Source organism: Schistocerca americana, chromosome 8, assembly GCF_021461395.2.
Source record: "Schistocerca americana isolate TAMUIC-IGC-003095 chromosome 8, iqSchAmer2.1, whole genome shotgun sequence".
Taxonomy (NCBI): domain Eukaryota; kingdom Metazoa; phylum Arthropoda; class Insecta; order Orthoptera; family Acrididae; genus Schistocerca; species Schistocerca americana.
In genome coordinates, this window is record NC_060126.1 from 474,091,183 (window position 1) to 474,099,237 (window position 8,055).

General features: G+C 42.4%; 2 non-coding genes across 2 annotated transcripts; one reads left to right on the plus strand and one right to left on the minus strand.

Moving 5' to 3' along the window:
* Positions 1-3,616: 3,616 nt before the first annotated feature.
* Trnat-ugu lies at positions 3,617-3,690 on the minus strand. The gene has a single exon. It is a non-coding gene; the product is annotated as a tRNA-Thr (tRNA).
* A 66-nt stretch (positions 3,691-3,756) lies between these two features.
* On the plus strand, positions 3,757-3,830 carry Trnat-ugu. Its single transcript has one exon. It is a non-coding gene; the product is annotated as a tRNA-Thr (tRNA).
* Positions 3,831-8,055: the final 4,225 nt, after the last annotated feature.

An 8,055-nucleotide genomic window follows, 5' to 3' on the forward strand; every position in this document is an offset into this window, starting at 1 on the left:
TGGATTGTTGATCGTGATTAAAATCTGGTGCAGTTGTAATTTCGAAGTTCCTTTATCTGGATAAGGTCGTGTACACTAACTGAGTTTCAGGACAATATCCTATCTTTAGGTGCTACTTAATTGCGTACGACGATAGCATACAAGTCACGTAGAAAAATTAACAAATTTGTCCGGTAGTACGAGAGACCCTGTGTGGGTGAGGTATGAAAAATGTGGGGTCTTCCGGTAAGACTCGAGGTATAGAGGGCCATATAAAAGCTCTGGCAGCCGCGTGAAACAGTTTCTTGCGCGGCCATCGGACATGGGTACAGAAAGGTTAACAGAGAAAACGCACTTCGCACAAAACCTGATCGTACTGGCTAAACCAGTGGTTCCTAACCTTTCTGAAACTATTACTGCTGAGTGCAATCAGATATTAGCTGGTAACCCCCCTCCCCAAATTTCTCCCGGTCGTCGTGATTAACAATTAGTTAAACTTCAGAAAGAAAAAGAATTTCCTTGCAATAGTTTTGTTTTCAAAATGACGAATCTTTTATATACGATGAAGCAATTCTCTGTGTATTGCGACTGATAGCCACAACACCTTCTCAGAAAAGGATGATAACTATCCACATTGAGGTTAGAGATTTGTTACAAATCATTTTTCCCGTGTAGCAATCGTTTCACTAGTGACGCTTCATTCACCGACATCCTACACTCCATTCAAATTCAGCCATGTTAAAATGTGTGCCCCATATTTGCTGTTTGTGAATCACTTGATTGCTAGACTCTTTTCTTCTGAACTGACAGAAGTTTTGCTTTGTGTCTGACCACTGCTACTAATAATAACAATAATAATAATAAAAAATACAACAGTCTATTATATGTTACGTATTTACTGTCAAGTTGAATTGTCACTTATTACGTTTATTGTTGTGAAGTGAATAATGATGCAATTTTTGATCTACACCGGTAATTTTCACGAGATATGTAAGCAAATGTCATGCACATGTCTCAGTTTTCTTATCACAGATGCTGGTCGGAATACAAAGATGTGTTTAGCAGGCAGACTATGTGGTGAAGACGATATTCATAGACTTATTCCACAATCTCTTACAACATGTGTCTCATAAGAAATGTCATACTAAATTTTGAAAAATGCTTGGTTGCATGTAAGGCCCTAATACTACCATGACAAATAAAAAAATTGGAAGTTTTCTATCTCAGTTACGTTTGATTGGCTTCTGGAAAAGTTGTAAAAACAAGTCGCCTACCGACATAACGTGTGCAACCTATGAAACATTTGTAATTTTTTAATAAATAAATCTGTTTGTGAGACCTTAACTTTTCCCGGTGGATTGAATGTTTAAATAACTTACGTGTTTGCTGCCGGGTGACGTCGTCGATCACCGCCGATATTTCGACAGGAGCACACCCTGCCATTCTCAAGGCACAAATGCAAGGAGGAAGCAATGTGCAAGGAATTTAATACCTCGGTTCACAGAGAAGAAACAAGGAAGATACCACACAAACAAAGATAACCAATATCAGAAATATCGATAGTGACTTGAATCAACAGGTGAAGTAGCACTAATTCTGTCCCTCTGTTTTTTGATGAGAGACAGAGCCGGATTCGAAGCAGCATTTAAACAAAATCCACCATCTCTGTTTATAAGGTTGCTGGATAGTTTGATTTCAACAGCTTCCTTAATAACACTATCCCAATAGCTGGACGTGCAAGCCAGAATCTCCGTGTTGTTGTACTCCATAGGATGACCGGTGTCGAGGCAATGTTCTGCAATAGTAGATTTGTTTGGCTGTTGTAAGCGTGTGTGACGCTTATGTTCAATACACCGGTCTTCCACAGCCCTGATTGTCTGACCAATATATGGCATGCCACAACTGCAAGGAATACGGTACACACCAGCCTTACGCAAACCAAGATCATCTTTTACGGACGCCAACAGGGCCTTAATCTTATAAGGTGGTCGAAAAACACATTTCACACCATATTTCCGCAAAATACGGCCAATCCTGTTGGAAATGCTTCCTGCGTAAGGCAAGAAGGCCGTACACTTAGGTGCCACTTCGTTGCTATCGTCTCACCCGTTGCACAGAAGGCTGACAGCACAACGCACGTTTGATCTGCCTCTCACTATAACCATTCTGACGAAAGGTGACTTCGAGATGTGATAGCTCAGCTGCCAGACTTTCGGGGTCTGAGATAACGTGGGCCCTGTGAACCAAGGTACGAAGTACTCCTTCACGCTGAGCTGGATGGTGACAACTATCAGCTCGCAGATACAAGTCAGTGTTAGTAGGCTACCTATAAACAGAATGTCCCAACGTACCGTCAGTCTTCTTTCTGACCAACACATCAAGGAAGGGAAGGCATCCATACTTTTCCACCTCCATAGTGAACTGAATATTCGGGTGGATTGAATTCAGGTGTTCCAAAACCCGGTTTAACTTCTCACTACCATGAGGCCAAACAACAAAAGTATCGTCTACATATTTGAAAAACCACTCAGGTTTCAAGGTCGCTGACTCCAATGCACGTTCCTCAAAGTCCTCCATAATCAAATTGGCCACAGTAGGTGGCAACGGGCTTCCCATTGCAACTCCATCAGTCTGTTCGTAGTACTGACCATTGAATAAAAAGTAAGTGGAAGTCAGCACATGTCGAAACAAATTTGTTAACTCAACACCAAACTTAATCTCAATTAGCTGCAACGAACCAGAGAGAGGAACGCGAGTGAAAAGAGAAACCACATCAAAACTAAAATATAAGAGTCATTCAAACGCAATCCCTGCAATCGACGTAAAAAATCTGCAGAGTTCTTAATGTGGTGTTCACACCTACCTACTAGTGGGCTCAACAAATTAGCAAGATGTTTAGCTATATGATATGTCGGAGCACTAATATTAGAAACAATAGGCCTCAACGGGACAGCCTCTTTATGGACCTTATGGAGGCCATATAATCTAGGTGGTACAGCGCTGTAAGAATTAAGACTCTTGATAGTCTCCTGTGACAAAGAACTTTTCTTCAGGAGGTTATTAGTTCTTTCTCTCAAAACTCTTAGTAGGGTCAGCACTGATTTTGCGATACGCCGAATCAGAAAGTAGACAATGCATCTTTTGAATGTAATAGTGCTTGTTCAACAAAATCGTGGCATTTCCCCTGTCCGCAGGTAAAATAACAATATCAGGATCCATTCTGAGTGAACGTAAAGCAGCCGCCTCAGCTACTGTAATGTTACACTTGGGTGGACGGGCCCCAGTCAACACACGACAAGCTTTCCTCCTAATCTCTTCCGCAGCCTCGGAAGGTAGTTTTTAAACAGCCTGTTCAATAGAACTAATAAAATCAACGACTGGCAAACTCCTAGGCTTCGGTGCGAAATTCAAACCTTTCCCCAGAACAGACAAAGCTGCGTCGTCAAACGTTTTCTCCGTGAGATTCATCACAGAACGTCGAGAATTAAAATTAGTATGAAGACAGTAACTGTTCTCGAAAGAACAGATACTATTGACGACCGTGCAGCTTTTCGCTAGAATAAATGATAATTAATTGAAACCCAAGGCTGCCGGCAGGTGTTGTTGACATACCTCGATGTGGACAGCTGAAAATGTGTGCCCCGACCGGGACTCGAACCCAGGATCTCCTGCTTACATGGCAGACGCTCTACCCATCTGAGCCACCGAGGACACACATGTGGGTCTCACGGGAAGCGTGCAAGGGATAAGTCCCTGCAGTCGCGCTATTCATCTGTGTCCTCGGTGGCTCAGATGGATAGAGCGTCTGCCATGTAAGCAGGAGATCCTGGGTTCGAGTCCCAGTCGGGGCGCACATTTTCAGCTGTCCCCATCGAGGTGTGTCAAGAACACCTGCCGGCAACCTTGGGTTTCAATTAATTATCATTTAATTAAAATTAGAATTAGACACTGAGCCAAGGAAACGTTCAAACTTCACCGAATGACGAGAAGTTACAGATTTAAATCCCCAGTCAGACTGCGACCAAGAGGCCCCGTCCACCCAATCCCAAGAAAATTCCTAAACATTAGACGCCACCATTAAATGAAGCTGAAATAATTCCTTAGAAACAAAATTTAACTGACGGCGAGTATAGTGGATCCTTTCACGAACAAGAGCTAAACCAGCACGTTGCTTGATGCGATTGGCGGCAGGAGAATTAATATGATGCACGACCTTAGCAAACGTTGGAACCACAGTATGATTTCGACACTTAAATAAAAACGATAATGCACATTCCAACCTTACTCTACTGCTGCGAAGTTTATCCAACCTCCGCAAGCAACGATACATTTCCTCCCCGTAGAGGTAAGCAACGTGAGACCTTAATTTTTCCCGGAGGATTGAATGTTCAAATAACTTACGCGTTTGCTGCCGATATTTCGACAGCAGCACACACTGCAGTTCAGTGATAGGTTTGTTACCATGAGAATCGACAGTAAACGAACACCAACAACAATAGTTCTTGTATACACATGCAAAAGATGTGGTGATATAGAAAATGTGTGAAGATATTCAACGGATAATTCAGTATGTAAGAGTAGATCATGGTCTCGTGGCCTCGGGCAAGTACAGAAAGAGCAACAGCCTCAAAGGGTGCGGGGCAAAGTCAGGACATGCGGGGACCAAGCAGCAATCGGTATTGTAATTGTAGACTGTCGAAGCTGCGTTGGTAAAGTACCTGAACTTCAAGCGCTGATAGAAGGCACCGAAGCTGAAATCGTTATAGCTACGGAAAGCTGGCTGAAGCCAGAGATAAATTCTGCCGAAATTTTTACAAAGGTACAGACGGTGTTTAGAAAGGATAGATTGCATGCAACCGGTGGTGGCGTGTTTGTCGCTGTTAATAGTAGTTTATCCTGTAGCGAAATAGAAGTGGATAGTTCCTGTGAATTATTATGGGTGGAGGTTATACTCAACAACCGAGCTATGTTAATAATTGTCTCCTTTTACCGACCTCCCGACTCAGCAGCATTAGTGGCAGAACAACTGAGAGAAAATCTGGAATACATTTCACATAAATTTCTTCAGCATGTTATTGTCTTAGTTGGAGATTTCAATTTACCAAATATAGACTGGGACACTCAGATGTTTAGGACGGGTGGTAGGGACAGAGCATCGAGTGACATTATACTGAGTGCACTATCCGAAAATTACCTCGAGCAATTAAACAGAGAACCGACTCGTAAAGATAACATCTTAGACCTACTGATAACAAACAGACCCGAACTTTTCGACTCTATAAGCGCAGAACAGGGAATCAGTGATCATAAGACCGTTGCAGCATCCATGAATATGGAAGTAAATAGGAATGTAAAAAAAAGGGAAGAAGGTTTATCTGTTTAGCAAGAGTCATAGGAGACAGATTTCAGACTACCTAACAGATCAAAACGAAAATTTCTGTTCCGACACTGACAATGTTGAGTGTTTATAGAAAAAGTTCAAGGCAATCGTAAAATGCGTTTTAGACAGGTACGTGCCGAGTAAAACTGTGAGGGACGGGAAAAACCCACCGTGGTTCAATAACAAAGTTAAGAAACTACTGCGAAAGCAAAGGGAGCTTCACTGCAAATTTAAACGAGCCAAAACATATCAGGCAAACAGAAGCTAAACGATGTCAAAGTTAGCGTAAGGAGGGCTATGCGTGAAGCGTTCAGTGAATTCTTAAGTAAAATTCTATGTACCGACTCGACAGAAAATCCTAGGAAGTTCTGGTCTTACGTTAAATGAGTAAGTGGATCAAAATAGTATATCCAGACACTCCGGGATGATAATGGCATTGAAAAGAGGATGATACGCGTAAAGCTGAAATACTGAACATCTTTTTCCAAAGCTGTTTCACAGAGGAAGACCGCACTGCAGTTCCTTCTCACGAACGAAAAAATGGCTGACATCGAAATAAGTGTCCAAGGAATAGAAAAGCAACTGAAATAGCTCAATAGATGAAAGTCCACTGGATCTGACGGGATACCAATTCGATTCTATACAGAGTACGCGAAAGAACTTGCCGCCCTTCTAACAGCCGTGTACCGCAAGTCTCTAGAGGAACGGAAGGTTTCAAGCAGGATCGTCGAGCAGATGCGCGAAACTATAGGCCTATATCTCTCACATCGATCTGTTGTAGAATTTTAGAACATGCTTTTTGCTCGCGTATCATGGCATTTCTGGAAACTCAGAATCTACTCTGTAGGAATCAACATGGATTCCGGAAACAGCGATCGTGCGAGACCCAACTCGCTTTATTTGTTCATGAGACTCAGAAAATATTAGATACAGGCTCCCAGGGAGATGCCGTTTTCCTTGACTTCCGGAAGGCGTTCGATACAGTTCCGCACTGTCGCCTGATAAACAAAGTAAGAGCCTGCGGAATATCAGACCAGCTGTGTGGCTGGATTGAAGAGTTTTTAGCAAACAGAACACAGCATATTGTTCACAATGGAGAGACGTCTACAGACGTTAAAGTAACCTCTGGCGTGCCACAGGGGAGTGTTTCGGGATCATTGCTTTTCACAATATATATAAATGACCTAGTAGATAGTGTCGGAAGTTCCATGCGGCTTTTCGCGGATGATGCTGTAGTATACAGAGAAGTTGCAGCATTAGAAAACTGCAGCGAAATGCAAGAAGATCTGCAGCGGATAGGCACTTGGTGCAGGGAGTGGCAACTGACCCTTAACATAGACAGATGTAATGTATTGCGAATACATAGATAGAAGGATCCTTTACTGTGTGATTATATGATAGCGGAGCAAACACTGGTAGCAGTTACTTCTGTAAAATATCTGGAAGTGTGCGTACGGAACGATTTGAAGTGTAATGATAATATAAAATTAATTGTTGGTAAGGGGGGGTACCAGGTTGAGAGGCGCTCTGCATCGCGGTGTAGTTTGCTGTCCAGGTTTCGAGAGGGTGCCTTTCTGGATGAGGTATCGAATATATTGCTTCCCCCTACTTATACATCCCGAGGAGATCACGAATGTAAAATTAGAGAGATTCCGGCAGTCGTTCCTACCACGAACCATACGCGTCTGGAACAGGAAACGGAGGTAATGCAGTGGCCCGTAAAGTACCCTCCACCACACACCGTTGGGTGGCCTGCGGAGTATAAATGCAGATGTAGATATAGATGTAGATCTAATTATCATAAGGGACTGGAGCTGGAACGTGGTAGCAGGGGAAGGAATAGAAGAAAGAGTTATGGGAGAATATGGGCTTGATTGTATTCATGAGATAGTATAAAGAATAATACAGTTCTGCAACAAATTTCAGTTAGTAACAGAGAATACGTTGCGTTGTAAATTATCGCTGGAAGAGGAGGTGCACTTGAGAAAGGCCTGGAAATACGGAAAGCTTCCAGCTGGATTCTGAAATAAGAAATTCGATTGTAAGGTGCATCCAGGTTTAGATATAGACGCGGATCACAGTTCAGGAGGTTGAAGTTCAAAAAACTTGTCTGGAAGAACCCATCTGCAAAGAATTGAGATACTGAAATGCTGAGGAATGATGATATGCGTTAGCAGTTCTCTGAGACAACAGATACTGCGATAATAAATAACACGCTAGGCACTTCAGTTGAAGACGAATGGACACCTCCAAAAAGGCTGATCACAGAAGATGGACAGATAAACATAGGCAAAAAGCATGTAATTGCAAATAATCCTTAGGTACAGAAGGAATACTTCAGTTGACCGATGAAAGAATAAAGTACAAAAATGCTCAAGGAATTTCAGGAATACAGATATGTAAGCCACTTAGCATGAAATAGTAGGAAATGATGGGAGGCTAAGACGAAGTGGCTGCAGGAATAATGTGAAGAAATCGAAAAAGAACCACTGTTGTTGGAAGGTGTGATCAGCGTACAGGGAAGTGGAAATAATCTTCGGTGAAATTAAGGGTCTCAACATAACGTGTCCAATTCCATAATTAACTGCAGAGGAGGTAGTTCCTTCAAGACATCTACGACGTGGAAGACTTGTCTGAAGACGTGACTGAGGAAGAAATGGGGTAGATATGGAAGACAAAGGTTATTCTGTAGATGT